The sequence below is a fragment of the Cebus imitator genome, unplaced genomic scaffold, assembly GCF_001604975.1.
Source record: "Cebus imitator isolate Cc_AM_T3 unplaced genomic scaffold, Cebus_imitator-1.0 Scaffold612, whole genome shotgun sequence".
Lineage (NCBI taxonomy): Eukaryota > Metazoa > Chordata > Mammalia > Primates > Cebidae > Cebus > Cebus imitator.
This window is the reverse complement of record NW_016107927.1, coordinates 402,346-419,489: the sequence shown is the minus strand read 5'-3', so window position 1 is coordinate 419,489 and position 17,144 is coordinate 402,346. Positions and strand designations below refer to the sequence as shown.

The 17,144-nt window shown below is 44.5% G+C and overlaps 2 pseudogenes; one reads left to right on the top strand and one right to left on the bottom strand.

The window, feature by feature from the left end:
- Positions 1 to 11,087: 11,087 nt before the first annotated feature.
- On the top strand, positions 11,088 to 14,593 carry LOC108294931 (annotated as a pseudogene).
- Positions 14,594 to 17,043: 2,450 nt separating this feature from the next.
- Positions 17,044 to 17,144, bottom strand: LOC119469253 (annotated as a pseudogene).

Genomic DNA, 17,144 nt, shown 5'->3' with positions numbered 1-17,144 from the left:
AGAAATCTAAGAGGCAGTCCTCCCAACCCCCCATATCACAGGCCTGAGGCCTAAAAGAAGACAATAGTTTCTGGGATCAGGTCCAAGACCCTGCTGCCTTGGGTAGCCTTGGGACTTGGCCTCCTGTATCCTGGCCACTGCTCCAGTTCCAGGTGTACATCAAACTGGCCAAGTTACAACTCTAGTCACTGCTTCAGAGGGTGCAACCCATAAGCCTTCGTAGCTGACATGTGGTGTTAGGCCTGTGGATATACAAAATGCAAGAGCTGAGACTTGGGAGCCCACACTCTTATTTTAGAGGATGTGTGCGAAAGTCTGAGTGTCCATGCACGAAGCATGCTGCAGGGGTGGAGCCCTCATGGAGAACCTTTACTAAAACAATGCAGAGAGGAAATGTGGGGTTACAGTCCCCAGGGCAGTCTCCCCACTGGGGCATGGCCTAGCAGATCTGTGAGAAGAGGGTCACTGTCCTCCAGATCCCAGAATGGCAGATCTAGCTACAGCTTGCACTCTGCAACTAGGAAAGCCAGAGGCACACAATACCAGCCCATGAGAGCTGCTGTGGGTGCTGAATCATGCAGAGCCACAAGGTCAGACCTTCCTGAGGCATTAGTGTGCCCTGGAAATGGGACAAAGAGTCAAAAATAATTATTTTGGAGACTTACAATTCAATAACTGCCCTTCTGGGTTTCAGACTTGCATGGGTCCTGTGGCCCCTTTCTTTTGGCTGATTTCTTCCTTTTAGAATAGCAGTATTTACCCAATGCCTATGCCCTCTTTGTATCTTGGAAGCATATAACTTGTTTTTTATTTTACAGGCTTATAGGAAGAAGAAACTAGCTTTGTCTTAGAGGAGACTTTCAACTTTTGACTTAAGGCTGAAATGAGTTAAGATTTTGGGGATTATTGGGAAGTCATAATTGTATTTTGAAATGTAAGAAGGATATGAGATTTGGAATGGCCAGGGACAAAATGATATAGTTTGGGTGTATGTTCCCACCAAAATCTCATATTGAAATGTAATTCTCAATGTTGGAGGTGGGCCTAGTGGGGAGGCAATTGAATCATGAGGGCCGGATTTCCATGAACAGTTTGGCATCATTTCCTTTGGTGCCATCCTGACAATAGTAAGTTTTCATGACAGCTGGCTGTTTAAAAGTGTGTGGCATTCTCCCACACCCTCGTACTTACCATGTGATGCGCAAGCACCAGATTTATCTTTTACCTTTATTGTCAGCTGTCAGAGGCTTCCCCAGAGGCAGAAGCCAGTGCTATGCTTTCTGTACAGCCTGTAGAGTCATGAGCCAATTAAAGCGCTTTTCTTTAGAGATTGCTTAGTCTGAGATTCTTTCTTTATAGCAATGTGAGAATGGCCTAATGTATCCACCAAAAAACTATTAGCACTAATAAACTGAGTAAATTTCCAGAATACAAAATCAACATATACAAATTAGTAGGATTTCTATATGCCAACAGTCAACAAACTGAAAAAGAATTCAAAAAAGTATTCCTATTTGCAATAGCCACAAATGAAACAAAATGTGTGGGAATTAACCAAAGAAATAAAAATTTTCAACAATTAAAACTATAAAACACTGATAAAAAAAAATGAAAGAGGACACAAAAAATGGAAAGATATTTCCACATTCACAGATTGGAAGAATCAGTATTTTGAAAATGTCCATACAATATAAAGCAATCTATAGATTTCATGTCATCTCTATCAAAATAACAATGACATTCATCACGGAAATAGAGAAAAGCATTTTGAAATTTATATGGAATCACAAAACACCATAATAGTCAAAGCTATGCTGAGTATATAAAACAAAACTGGAGGAATCCTATTACCTGGCTTCAAATTACGTTACTGAACTATAATAAATAAAATAGCATGGCACTAGCATAAAAACAGACAAAGAAATGGAACAGAATAGAGAACCCAGAAACAAACTCATATACCTACAGTAAACTTATTTTCAACAAAAATGCCAAGAACATACAATGAAAAATAAGACAGTTTCTTCAATAAACAGGGCTGGGAAAACTGGCAAGCCATAGGCAGAAAAATTAAACCAGAGCCCTATCTCTTGCCACATACAAAAAAACAAATTAAAATGGATTAAAGGCTTAAACCTAACACCTCAAGCTATCACATTTTTTTCAAGAAAACATTGGGGAAACTCTCTAGGACATTTGGGCAAAAATTTCTTAAATAATGCCCCATAAGCACAGACAACCAAAGCAAACATGAACAAATGGGATTATAGGAAGTCAGAAGGCTTTTTTACAGTGAAGGAAACAATCAACAAAGTGAAGAGAAAATCCACAGAATGGGAGAAAATATTTGCAAATTACAAATCTGAAAAGGGATTAATAGCTACATGATATGGTTAGGCTTTGTGTTCCCACCCAAATCTCATATTGAATTATAATCTTCAGGTGTTGGGGGAAAGACCTGGTAGAAGGTGATTGGATCATGGGGGTGGTTGTCCCCATGCTGTTCTTTTGATAGTGAGTGAGTTTCCATGAGATCTGATGGTTTTATAAGGGGCTCTCCCCACTTTGCTTCACATACATGCTCTCTTGCCTGCTGCCATGTAAGAAGTGCCTGCTTCCCCCTCTACCATATTTCCTAAGGCCTCCCCAGCCATGTGGAACTGTGAGTCAATTAAACCTATTTGCTTTATAAATTACCCAATCTCAGGTATTTTTTTTCATAGCAGTGCAGAAACAGACTAATACACTATAATAGATTAAGAGTTCAAAAAATTCTATAGAAAAAAATGTAATAATCCTATTAAAGAGTGGGCAAAAAATTTAATTAGACATTTATGGAAAGAAGACATACAAATGGCAAGCAGGCAAATGAAAAGGTGCTCCACATTACTGATCATCATAGAAATGCAAATCAAACCCGCAATGAGATATCATTTCACCCCAGTCAAGGTGGCTTCAATCCAGATGTCAGTCAAAAACAAATGCTGGTGAGGATGTGGAGCAAAGAGAACCCTCATACACTGTTGTTGGGAACACGATTGAGAACAGTTTGGATGTTCCTGATATAAATAAAAATAGAGCTACTATATCGTCCAGCAATCCCACTGCTCAGTATATACCTAAAAGAAATAAAATTGGAGCCGGGTGTGGTGGCTCACACCTGTAATCCCAGCACTTTGGGAGGCTGAGGTGGGCAGATCACCTGAGGTCAGGAGTTCGAGACCAGCCTGACCAATATGGTGAAACCCCATCTTAGAAAAAATAAAATAAAATAAAAAACCAAACAAAAAGAAATAAAATTGGTAAATCAAAGACATATCGGCACTCCTATGTTTGCTATAGCAGGGTTCATGATAGCCAAGATTTGGAAGGAACCTAAATGTCGGTCAACAGATGACTGGATAGAGAAAATGCGGTACATATACACAACGGAATACTATTCAGCTGTAAGGGGAATGAGACTCTGTCTTTTTTTTTTTTTTTTTTTTTTTTTTTTTGTTTTTTTTTTTTTTTTTTTTTTTTTTTTTTTTTTTTTTTTTTTTGAGATGAAGTCTTGCTCTGTAGCCCAGGCTGGTGTGCAGTGTTATGATCTCAGCTCACTGCAACCTCTGCTTCCCTAGTTCAAGTGATTCCCCTACCTCAGCCTCCAGAGTATCTGGGACTACAGGTGTGCACCACCACATCTGGCTAATTTTTTGTATTTTAGTAGAGATGGGGTTTCACCCATGTTGGCCAGGATGGTCTTGATCTCCTGACCTCATGATCTGCCTGCCTTGGCCTGAATTACAGACATGAGCCTGTGCTGGGATTATAGATAGGAGCCACCATGCCCACCACTCCCATGAATGCCCAGCTGAATGTCTGCCATTTGCAATGACATAAATGGAACTGAAAGTCTTTATGTTAAGTGAAATAAGTCAGGCACAGAAAGACAAATGTCACATGTTCTCATTTATTTGTGAATGCTAAAATTCAAAACAATTGCTCTCATAGAGATAGAGAGTATAAGGATGGTTACCAGAGGTTGGGAAGGGCAGTGGGAGAACAAGGGGATGGTGGGGATGCTAAATGGGTACAAAACGTTGTTAGAAAGAACGAATAAGACAGTTTGATACCACAACAAATTGTGATTGTAGTCAAACTATAGTCAAAAATAATTTAGCTATATATTTTATAATAACTAAAATAGCATAATTGGATTGTTTATAACACAAGCGATAAATGCTTGAGGGGATGGATACTCCATTTTTTTATGTATTACTCATTGCATGCCTATATCAAAGTATGTTGTGTACCCGCGTAAACAATTATACCAACTATGTACCCACAAAAATAAATTAAAAATTAAAATTAAAGAAACCCAAAGAGAGGAGAGTATAATGAGGCATGTGTGCCCCATGGCCTGAACTGACTTTTCAGGTTGACTTTGGAATGTCCTTATCCAACAAGAGGGGTCCATTTAGTCAATAGGGGCTTAGAACTTTATGTTTTGGTTTACAATTGGAAGAAAGGATTTTTAATCCTGAATTATAGCTCTCAATCAATCACTGCAGGGAACCCTGTTATTTACTCTGGAGATAAACACTATTTTTCTTTTCCACTGGAGAATACCACATTTCAAGATGTGAAATGTGAAAATTAGCTGGGTGTGGTGATGCATGCCTGTAATCCCATCTTGAACCTGGGAGGTGGAGGTTGCAGTGAGCCAAGATGGTGCCACTGCATTCCAGCCTGGGCAACAGAGCAAGACTCTGTCTCAAAATAATAATAACCATTATTATTAATAATAATATTAATTAAAACTTCATTGTGTTTCAGACAGAATTCCTTTTGAATATCAATTGTATTAACTTACATATTAACTGTAATCATTTTGTTTACTTTATATCTCATCCTGAGAAATCTTTGAGAACTAATTTCCCTCTTTTCTGCCATTTTGGTAAACATACCAAATTCCATCAAAGAAAATGCACAAAATTCCTGACAAATACATTTTATCCTTAAGGAATATTCTTGTGTTAGAGGAACTCATGGTTACCAAGCCTCTAGTTTCATAAACATGACTAGAGTACTCTATCTTAATATGAGTAGCTAGGCACTCACAAGGCATCTGGAAGGTTAATACTTATGGTCTGAAAATAGCCATATTTTTTTAGCTGGCCACCAATTACAACTGCAGAATATTTATGGTCCATACAAGAAATCTTCCACCAAATCTGAAAAATGTATAAATGTCCTAGGAGTGCAGCATTTTTTCTTTTTCTTTTTTTTTAAAGATGGGTTTCACCATGATGGCCAGGCTGGTTTTGAACTCCTGACCTCAGGTGATCCACCCACCTTGCCTCCCCAAGTGCTAGGATTACAGGCATGAGCCACCATGCCCAGCCTAGCATTTTTTCTTAAAGATAATATTAATGAGCTAGCTTAGGTCAAAGGGTTAAGGGTCATTGTTAAGACCAATGGTCCCTGCCTTTAGTGAGTACATCTGCACCTTCCAAGTTTAATTATAACTCTTTCTCTTTATAGTTACCTATAAGTAGAGACAGTAACAAAAGACAGTGGATTCCTGCTCTTGTTTCCTGAGGATACCGAACTCTGTAATGGAGTCATTTCTAAGAGACATGCTTCTTTCACTGTGCTCTCTGACTCACCTCAAATTTTTTTCTGCACAAGATCTAAGAATCTTCCTTTGTGTTCTGTATCAGGACCCTCTTTTCCAGCAACATCTTTCAGCATCACCATGAAGGGACACCAAGACAAGCCTCCCACTCCGAGGAAAACAATCTGCACAGAATCTCTCAGCTCACACTGGGCAAGTGGGCTGTCTTTTAGAGTCGTGAAGCCATTCTGATGGGTAAGAATGATTACCCACTATTACTTAAGAGAGAGGCCCTAGAGTGAGAGATTCAGCCCAAAAAGTTAGAGGCCTGGGGGTGTCACGCTCAGATTAGAGGCCAAGCTCACAGGGTTAGAGGCCCTGGGGTATATTGAGAAGAATGGATTTGGCTAAACAACATATTCGCCACTTCCTCTTTTTGGACTGTCCACCTTGTGCTCTCTGCGCCTCACCCGAGTGCTCCGCATCTTGTCGCCTTTCTGCTCACTGCTCTGCTTTGTAGCAGCCCGGAGGCTGCTGCAGGAAGGAGGCCCAGAACAGTTTAGCTTTCACTTTTCTCAAGGAACAAAAGCTGGATTCCTGCTCTTGTTTCCTGAGGATAACCAATTCTGTACTAGAGTCATTTCTAAGAAACTTGCTTCTTTCACTGTTAAAACTGGTAAATCAAAACATATACCGCTTCTCTAATGCTTCGTCAGGATAAAAAATTAAAACGGGCTTGTATTTGTTTGATGGAGGAAAACACAGAAGAGGGACCGGACATAATTGATTACCCTTTCATGCAAGTGCCTCTTAATATTCAGCTTTTCTTAGCTGGGGCTGAACTCTCCCCTGCAAATCCAAGCACCCGGTAAGAACACAGTCAGACTCCTTCCGGTTTTGGTGAGGTGTGCAACATGTTGTTATTTCCTTCTAGTTTTCCCTGCCCTTGGAGTCCTGTCTTACATACATACTCCACTCTTGAAAGACCCGAGTTTCACCAGAACAACTTGCAGTGGGGCCTCTTATCAGCTGGCAAAGTTGAATCTTTGTCCTCTCTGGGAAGTGGCAGATGATGATGGGGGCACTATATAGGTATATGTGCCCTTTTCTATGTCTGAATTAGCCATATGCAAGGAAAACGTTTTCAGAGGATCCAGGAAAATTCATAGACAAACTTAAGAGGCTAAACCTTGATGTATGATTGACCAGGCAAGATTTGCACATATTTATGTCTACCTGCTGCATGGTAGAAAATCAGTGTATTATGGGAGTGGCTAAAATACATGCTAATAGGGTGGCAGCCTGCAACCAGGGACATGACACCTATCAGGTAGGAGGCACAGCAGTGCCTGCCCAGGACCCAAAACAGAATTAGGACCTAGAAAAGAGAGATGAATTAGGAAGAAAGGACGATATACAGAGAAAAGATTGTGATCATTTGACTCCTTGAAAGAATAAAAAAAAGTGTGACAATGCTTTTTAATTTTTATGAAGTCAGGAAAATTACCCAGGGAAAAGATGAAAACCTAGCCTCATTACAAGGGTGGATAATTTAGACTTTGAGGAAATACCCTAACACTGCCCCTGACTCCAACAAGGGACAGGCATTGCTAGGAGTTCATTTTATAACCCATTATGCTTCTGATACCTGCAGGAAGCCGTAAAAAGTAGGCTTAGGCCTCCAGACTCCCATGAATCTGCTTTTAGACTTGGCTTTTGCAGTTTTCAATCACAGGAATAGGGCAGAGAAAACATAAACTAAAGCACACCTCCCAAAAGGCCCAGCTTTTAGCTACAGCCTCGTGTTCTCCATCACTTCAGAGCCAGCCCCTTAGCCCCTGGCCCGCGCAGAGGAAGTGAGAAGGTAAAAGTCCCAGTCTGGGCCTCTGGGCCACTGTGCCTTGGGTATAAATCCATGTGCCTTCTGTAAGAAGGTTGGCCACTGCCGAAGGGAATGCACTGTGCTTTCAAGGGAGCCATCATCAGAGCCCAGCGGACCCGTAAGTGGTAGGGCCTGATACTTCCTGCCTCCGCTCCTAGTGGGCTATTAGCCATCGAGAGATGACTCTTGAAGTGGCAGATAGGAGAACTAACTTATTAGATATGGGAGCAGAAGACTATGTCCTGACTCAATACAGTGGGCTCCTGTCTTCTCATGAGGGACAAGCCCCTAAACACGCTTTTCTTATCTTCTAAGTTGTTCTCCAGGGCCTCTGGGTTTCTTACCTGCCTTTTTAGTGCTGTCTGAATGCCTGACCTCTTACTGGGGAGAGATTTATTGACTCAGGTGACCAAGCCACGGTGACCTCCACAGATCATAAAGCAAAGAAAGTGTTATTTTTGTTCCCAACTCTTCAGGGAAAAAAAAAAAAGAAGTTAAGGATGAGCTGTCACATTTACCACCCGAGGTGTGGTCTCAAGTATATCCTGAGGTTTGGGCCACACAGGCTCTGGGAAACACACTAGACACCGCCCCCATTCAAATTCAACGTCAGCCTAGTGCTCCTTGCCTTCGGAAGAGACAATACACTTTAAGGCAAGAAGCATGAGGGGAAATTCAATCCCTTATTGCTAAATTCTTGCCATATGACTTACTAAGGCCATGGGGATCTCCTTACGATACTTCCATGTTACCAGATCAAAAGCCTAATGCAAGAACAGATTTGTCAGACACCTTAGAGCATTAATAAATGCAGTTTTTGGCAGGGTGCGGGGGCTCATGCCTGTAATCCCAGTACTTTGGGAGGCTGAGGTGGGTGGATCACAAGGTCAGGAGATCGAGACCATCCTGTCTAACATGGTGAAGACTAGTCTCCACTAAAAATACAAAAAATTAGCTGGGCATGGTGGCACGTGCCTGTAGTCCCAGCTACTTGAGAGGCTGAAGTAGGAGAATCACTTGAACCTGGGAGGTGGAGGTTGTGGGTGAGCTGAGATTACAACATTGCACTCCAGCCTGGGCAACAAGAGCAAAACGTCATCTCAAAAATAAAATAAAATAATAAAAATATTAATGCAGTTGTTGTCTCCATACACCCCTTGTATGCTAGCCCAACTAAAGAAGACTTGGATGATAATACTGTTAAACTGATAAATTTCCTTGCAACCAGCAGACATAGGGTATCACTACACAGGGCTCAGATTTTGACTCAAAGACTCAAATATTTGGAATTTGTCTTAACCTCTGGAACTGATGAACATCCCTAGAAGGAAAAAAAAACTCTTTTTGTCATCCAAGAGTCCCAGTCCAAAAGATGACTGTGGGCCTTTTTAGGGGATGGCTGGATACTGCAGCTTATGGGTGCCCAGATTTGGATATGTAGCCAAGCCTTTATATGATACACTAAAAGGGAAAGATTTAGAGCTCCTTGAATGTATTTAGAACTACAAGCCAACCTTCAATACTCTCAAAGAGAAATTGGGCTCTGCTGCAGCCTTGGGAGTCCCCAAGTTGGATGAACCATTTTTTCTTTATGTGGCCAAAAGCAAGGCATAGGCCTTGGGTAATCTTGTCCCAAAAATGGGGAATATTCCAAGGCCAGTAGCTTACTTTTCTAAGCAGATAGACCAGGTGGCTTCAGGGTGGCCTGGATGTCTTAGAGCTGTTGCTGTTACAACTTTTCAAATAGGCCAAGCTAATAAAATAACATTAGGACAGTGCCTAAAGGTTTTTGACCCTACACCAAGGGAACGTGGTCCTAGAAACTAAAGGGCACCAGTGGATAACAGGAGAACATTTATTAAAGTATCAGAACTCGTTGCTAGACACTCCAGATAATTAAAGTTTGCCAAATCATAAGCCCAGCTACTTATCTGTCAGGGTCCACAGGTGCTCCCAGCCGTTCTGGCATACAGGTTGTATTAGTTTGTTCTCATGCTGATCATAAGGACACACCTGAGGCTGGGTCATTTATAAAGGGAAGAGGTTTAATTGATTTACAGTTCCACATGGCTGGGGAAGCCTCACAATCATGGCAGAAGGCAAATGAACAGGAAAGTCACGTCTCTTACATTGCAGAAGGCTAAAGAGCTTGTGTAGGGAAACTCCCCTTTATAAAACCATCAGCTGTAATCCCAGCACTTTGGGAGGCTGAGGCAGGTGGATCACCTGAGGTCAGGAGTTCGAGACCAGCCTGGCCAACATGGTGAAACTCTATCTCCACTAAAAATACAAAAATTTGCCAGATTTGGTGGTGGGCACCTGTAATCCCAGCTACTCATGAGGCTGAGACAGGAGAATCGCTTGAACCCAGGAGACAGAGACTGCAGTGAGCCGAAATTGCACCACTGCACTCCAGCCTGGGCAACAGAGTAAGACTATGTCTCAAAAAATAAATAAATAAAAATAAAACCATTAGATTTCATGAGCCTTATTCATTGTCATGAGAACAGTATGGGAAAGATCTGCCTCCCCATTCAATTACCTCCCACTGGATGCCTCCCATGACACACAGGAATTATGGGAAGTATAATTCAAGATAAGATTTGACTGGGGACACAGCCAAACCATGTCACAGGTTATGAATCAAGTTTATTCTAGCAGGCCAGACTTAAGAGAGATGAGTCCCTTGACCATCCCAAGGAAGAGTGGGTAGAAGACACAAGTTATTTTATGCATCAGGAAAACAGGAGGGCTAGATATGCTCTTATTAGTCAGCACAAGATAATCAAGGCACAAACCTTGCTGGCCTCTACCTCAGCTCAAAAAGCCAGGTTAATTGAACTTACTAGAGCCCTGCAGGTTGGGAAAGGATTTCAAAGTTGGCATTACACTGATTCTACCTATGATTTTTGAGTGCTTCATGCTTATGCCGTAGTTTAGAATGGGTAGGGACTCCCGACCACCAAGAGCTTTTCCATACAACATCACTCAGATTTTGAGCTTGTTAGAATTCTGCTTTGCTGCCAAAAAAAAGTGACTATAGGGGAACTGCAGCTTAGGTGCAGACATGGCCAAGTCCCAGGACCACACCACACACAACCAGTCCAGAACATGGCACGGAAATGGTATCAAGGAACCCCGATCACAAAGATACGAAACTCTTAAGGAGGTGGACTCCAAGTTCCTGAGGAACATGCGCTTTGCCAAGAAGCACAACAAGAAGGGCCTAAAGAAGATACAGGCCAACAGCACCAAGGCCATGAGTGCATATGCAGAGGCTATCAAGGTCCTTGTAAAGCCCAAGGAGGTTACGCCCAAGATCCCAAAGGGTGTCAGCTGCAAGCTCAATTGACTTGCCTACATTGCCCACCCCAAGCTTGGGAAGCGTGGCTGTGCCCACATTGCCAAGAAACTCAGGCTCTGCCGGCCGAAGGCCAAGGTCAAGGATCAAACCAAGGCCCAGGCTGCAGCTCCAGCTGCAGTTCCAGCTCAGGCTCCCAAAGGTGCCCGGGCCCCTACAAAGGCTTCAGAGTAGATATTTCTGTCTGCCAATGTGAGGACAGAAGGACTGGTGCGACCCCCCTCCCACCCTGGGCTGCCATCTGCATGGGGCTGGGATCCTCCTATGCTATTTGTACAAGTAAACCTGAGGCAAGAAAAAAAAAGTGACTATAATTCATTGCAGAGGACATGAAAAGAGAGATTGACCGTGTAAAAGGGAAATGCCCAGGCAGATGTGGCAGCTGAGGTCATTGCACTGAAAGGGCCAATGAAAGCTTAAGGGCATGCTGGTCAGCATACACAGAGCTGGGCCAGAATCCTCTGAAGAAGAACAAAAATGGGCCAGGGATTGCAGTTTAGTCCAGGACTCCTCCGGCTGGCTGACTGATGGTAATAAATTACTAATGCCAAGTACCAGTCGTAGGAAAATAAGCACTTTCGTGACTCTTTTCACCCTAGAAGGGATTCTTTCAGTTAACGTCTCATTTGTTTATGGGGATACATCTTTTCAAGACACTAAAGCAGGTGACTCAGCCCTGTGAGCTCTGTGCCTGAAATAACCAAACAGCCGGCAATTTTCTCCTCCTCAGTGTCCAACACTGAGGAGCCTATCCAGGTGAGGACTGGCAACCCTAATTTACTCAGATGCCCTTCTGCAGGAGAGTCAAATATTTGCTAATGCTTACTGATACCTTCACTGGTTAGACCAAGGCATTCCCCACCCTATCTGAAAAGTGTTTATCAGAAGAAATAATTCCTCCGTTTGGGTCATCTAAAAGCCTGCAAAGTGACAATGGCCCATCTTTTCACAGCAGGCAAATCCCAACACCTATCCTCAGCTTTAGGAATCACCTTCACTCTGCGTGGAGACTGCAGTCTTCTGGAAGGCGAAAGGGGCTAATCATATTCTAAAGAAGACTGGCTAAATCAGAGGCCTATCTCTAACACCCATAGCTTTTTGCGGGTTTGAGCTGCTCCAAAGGAAAACTTAACCTGTTGAGTTAACATAAGGAAGGCCTTTCCTAACCACAGATCTCCTAATAGATAAAAGGACTCATCAATTACAAAAATATGTCATCAGTCTAGGATAGGTGCAAAGGCACTCTGTGAAAATGGAAACGAAAGGCTTCCCCTCCCCCATGGGAGGAGATCCAGTTTCAGCTCAGCTAGGTTTTACTCTGCTGCAGACACAGGAGGAAGTTCACCAGCTGACCAGCTTTCCCCAACGTGGAAAGGATCATAATAGCAAGGTCACCTGAGCTCTCCAACAGACGTTAAACTCCAGGGGATTCACAGGTGGCTACACCTGTGTGGAAGCAAAGCTGTTGCTTGTTCTGTGAGCCCAAGTCGAGGCAGGGGGTGGTGGGCGTGGGGCTATTTAAGCGTTGGTGGCGCGCGGACCCCGCCGCGGCGCGTCTGCTCCTCCTAGTATTTCTCTTGCCTCCATCCTTGGCCTTGAGGGAGCTCGTGCTCACGCTGACCGGGCAGTGCAGGAACCAGATTCGCACCAAGGTTGGTGGCGGGGGTTCTGAGGGCCCAGAGCTGGCCTGCTGGTTGGCTGGGGAAGATGTTGGAGTGGCGGGGATCGTGCCCCTGCATTGCTACCCCTCGGTTCCCTGCCCGGAATGCGGTGGAGCTAGGCGGCTGGTGAGGCAGGCAGGGTGGACTTCCAGGGACCCGGCGGCCTGGGGGTTGGGGTTGGGGTGGGAGTGGGAGAGGGGCTGGGGCACCTCCAGCTCCCTGGCCTCCATGATCCAGCCATGGCCTGTCTGGCCCCTCCTGTCTCTCGCAATTCTGGGAGGTGATCTCTGATGAACATGCTAGCTACCCTGCTGGCACCTACGATGGGGACAGCAATCTGTGGGTGGAGTGCATCAACATGTACTACAACGAGGCCAGCGGTGAGACCCCAGTCCTTCCCCCACCGCCCTCCTGCGAATGGCCGCCATCCTCTCGTTGATGCCCCTTCATCTCCCTCAGGTGGCAGGTATGTGGCCCGGGCTGTGCTCATGGACCTGGAGCCGGGTAGCATGGACTCTGTGTGCTCCGGGCCCTTCGGTCAGATCTTTAGGCTGGACCACTTCATCTTTGGTGAGCTGCAGGTGAGGACGGGGGTGCAGTTTCTTAGCCAGGGCAGCTCAAAGTCAGCAGTGCCCCAAGGTCACCGCTGTGAGAACTGTGGAGCCAGGGCCCCTGAACACCCTTCCATGCTCTGAGTCACTCAATCTCCCTCTCCTAAAGGGACTTTGGGAGACAGCCCAGTTGTCTCCTCAAGGTGAGGAGCTGCTGATGTAATCTCCCTGCAGGGAGCTGAGCTGGGGCCTGGCTGCTGCCTTCCTTGGGAAAGGGCAGGAACCACCTGCAGGGAGGTCTGTTGTTGGGCTGTTTCAGGTTTGGCTTCTGACTTAATTTCTAACAGGGGAGGCTGCTGTCCTGTAACTTTGTGTGTGTGTGTGGGGGGGTTCCACCTGCTCCACCTGCAGGGTGAATGGTGCTTTGACCTCACATGTGACATGTGGCCCTTTTTGCATTGTGATGGTGACCACTGATGACCTGGCCACCGGGTGACTGGCTATACTGTCTTACAGGTCAGTGTGGGGCCGGGAACGACTGGACCAAGGGGCACTACACAGAAGGTGCAGAGCTGATGGAGTCCGTGATGGACAAGGTGAGGAAGGAAGCTGAGAGCTGTGACCGCCTGCAGGGTTTCCAGCTGACCCATTCCCTGGGTGGGGGGACTGGGTCTGGGATGGGTACCCTTCTCATCAGTAAGATCAGAGAGGAGTACTCAGACAGGATCATAAACACATTCAGCATCCTGCCCTCACCCAAGGTGTCAGACACAGTGGTGGAGCCCTGTAATGCCACCCTCAGTCCACCAACTCGGAAATGCAGATGAGACCTTTTGCATTGATAACAAAGCTCTCTGTAACTTCTGTTCCAGAATCCTGAAACTACCACAGCCACCTACGGTGACCTGAATCACCTGGTGACTGCTACTGTGAGTGGGGTCACCACGTGCCTGCCCTTCCCAGGCCAGCTGAATGCTGACTTTTGGAAGCTGGCTGTGAACATGGTCCTGTTTCCCTGGCTGCACTTCATGCCTGGCTTTGCCCCGCTGACCAGCTGGAGCAGCCAGCAGTACCTGGCCCTCACTGTGGCTGAGCTCACCCAGCAGATGTTTGATGCCAAAGTATGATGGCTGCCTATGACCCCTGTCATGGCCACTACCCAACAGTGGCTGCCATTTCCAGGGGTCACGTGTCCATGAGGGAGGTGGATGAGCAAATATTCAATATTCAAACCAAGAACAGCAGCTGCGTTGCTGACTGGCTCCCTCACAATGTAAAAACAGTGATCTGTGGCATAGCACCCAAGGGGCTAAAAATGTCAGCCACCTTCATCAGCAGCAACAGTCACCCAGGAGCAATTCAAGCATGTCTCAGCAGTTCACTGCTATGTTCATGTGTAAGGCCTTCCTGCACTGGCACATGGGTGAGGGCATGGACGAGATGGAGTCCACCGAGGCCGAGAGCAATGTGAATGACCTGGTGTCTGAGTACCAGCAGTACCAGGAAGCCACAGCCAAGGAGGTGGCCTAGAGCCTTCCCTTTCTGGGTAAAGGGGGAAAGCCGTGTGGGTTCTTTAGTGTGTTCTGATAGCCATGTGCCACTACCACACTTGTTCTTTGTGTGTTCACATCTCCTGTGGCTTTTAAAGCACTTTCATAGTATGTGGTTTTGCCTAATAAAGCATTCTCATAGCATCTTGTTTCACCTCCAACTTCTTTCTATAAGCTCTCTGGGTACGCTGCCTGATGGGCATAGTGGAACTGCAAGGCTGCAGCTGTCTTGGGCTTATCACATACCCAGGAACAAGCATTCCAGTGGCCCTTGGAGGGGTCGGTAATGGGCTGTGGACAAAGCAGGTAGCAGGCGGCAGGCTTCACAAGAACTTGGGGCTGCCCTGGGCCTTGGGTAGCTACTTGGTGGGAAACCTGTTCCTGAAGGCAAGGGTTGGCTTATCCCACGTACTGAACTTCCGGGACCAGCTGGTACTCTGTTTCTGAAACCTTAAACGTGGCCAGTGACCCCAGTGGACAATGTCCCTCTTGCGTTCCTGGGATAAGTCCCACCTGGTCATGGTGTAGACCACTTTTAGTGAGCTGCTGACTTTGGTTTGCCAGTATTTCGTTCAGTGTTTTTGTGTCTATATGCATAAAGGATATTGGTGTGTAGTTTTCTTTGCTTGCAGATGTCTTTGTCTGGCTTTGGTATCAGGGTAATACTGGCCCCATAGAAAATACTAGAAGTATTCTCTCATCTTCTATTTTTTGAAAGGGTTTATGCAGGATTGGTGTTAATTCTTCTTTAAGTACTTGTTAGAATTCATCAATGAAGCCACCAGGGCCTGGACTTTTTGTGTATTTTTTATTGTAAAATATATATAACATAAAACTTACAATTTTAACAATTTTTAAGTGTATGGTGCCATTAAGTATATTCATATTGTTGTATAACCATCACCACCATCCATCTCTAGAACATTTTCATTATTCCATACTGAAACTCTACCCACTAAACAGTAACTGCCCATTCTCCCTCCCCCCAGCCTCTGGTATCCATTGTTCAACTTTCTGCCTCTGTGTTGGGAGGTTTTTGATTACTGATTAATCTCTGTACTACTTACAGGTCTATTGAGATTTTCTATTTCTTCTTGAGTCACTTTCGGTAATTTTTGTGTTTCTAGGAATCTGTATGTTTTATCTAGATTTCTAATTTGTTGGAATATAATTTTTCATAGTATTGTGTTAGAAATTTTAAAATTTCTGTAAGGTCAGTAATGTCTCCATTTTCTTTTTGATTATAGTTATTTGCTGTTTTTCTGAGTCAGTCTAGCTAAAGGTTCGTCAAATTTGTTTTTCTTCCATGAATCAACTTTTTTTTTTGAGACGGAGTCTTGCTTTGTCACCAGGCTGGAGTGCAGTGGTGCAATCTCGGCTCACTGCAACCTCTGCCTCCTGGGTTCAAGTGATTCTTTCGCCTCAGCCTCCCGAGTACCTGGGACCACAGGTGCGTGCCACCACACCCAACTAATTTTTGTATTTTTAGTAGAGACGGGGTTTCACCATATTGGCCAGGATGGTCTCAATCTCTTGACCTAGTGATCTGCCCACCTCGGCCTCCCAAAGCATTGGGATTACAGGCATGAGCCACCGCGCCCTGCCCAAACAAACCAATAAACTTTTTTTTTTTTTTTTTTTTTTTTTTTTTTTTTTTTTTTTTTTTTTTTTTTGAGGCAGTCTTGCTCTGTTGCCAGGTGCCAGGCTGGAGTGCAGTGGTGCAATCTCAGCTCACTGCGACCTCCACCTCCCAGGTTCAAGCAATTCTCCTGCCTCAGCCTCCGAGTAGCTGGGACTACAGGCGTGTGCCATCACACCTAGCTAATTTTTGTATTTTAGTAGAAATGGGGTTTCACCATGTTGGCCAGGATAGTCTTGATCTCTTGACCTCATAATCTGGCATCCCAAAGTGCTGGGATTACAGGCTTGAGCCACCAGGCCCGGCCTTAACTTTTGTATTTTTAGTAGAGGCAGGCTTTCACTATATTGGCCAGGCTGGTCTTGAACTCCTGACCTCGTGCTGGGATTATGGGTGCAAGCCAACGCGCCTGGTCTATGAACCAACTTTTTGTGTTAATTCATTTTCTTCTATTTTCTATTTCATTCTGCTCTAATCTCTTGTATTTCCTTCCTTCAGCTGGCTGCAGGTTTAGTTCCCTTTTCTTTTACACCTTAGGTCAAGCCTGTCCAACATGCCTCCCAGGACAGCTTTGAATGCAGCCCAACACATATTTGTAAACTTTATGAATAACTGAAAACATTGAGATTTTCTTGTGATTTTTTTTTTTTCATCAGGTATTGTTAGGGTTAGTGTATTTTATTTGCAGCCCAAGACAGTTCTTCAATGTGGCCAGGGAAACCAAAAGATTAAACACACCTTCCTTAGGTGTAAAGTTAGGTTGTTAATTTGAGATTGTTCTTTTTGTTTGTTTAAATAAAATAAGCATGAAGCACTTCATATATTTGCATGTCGTCCTTCACAGGAGCCAGGCTAATCTCTGTATTGTTCCAATTTTGGTATATGTGCTGATGAAGGATAC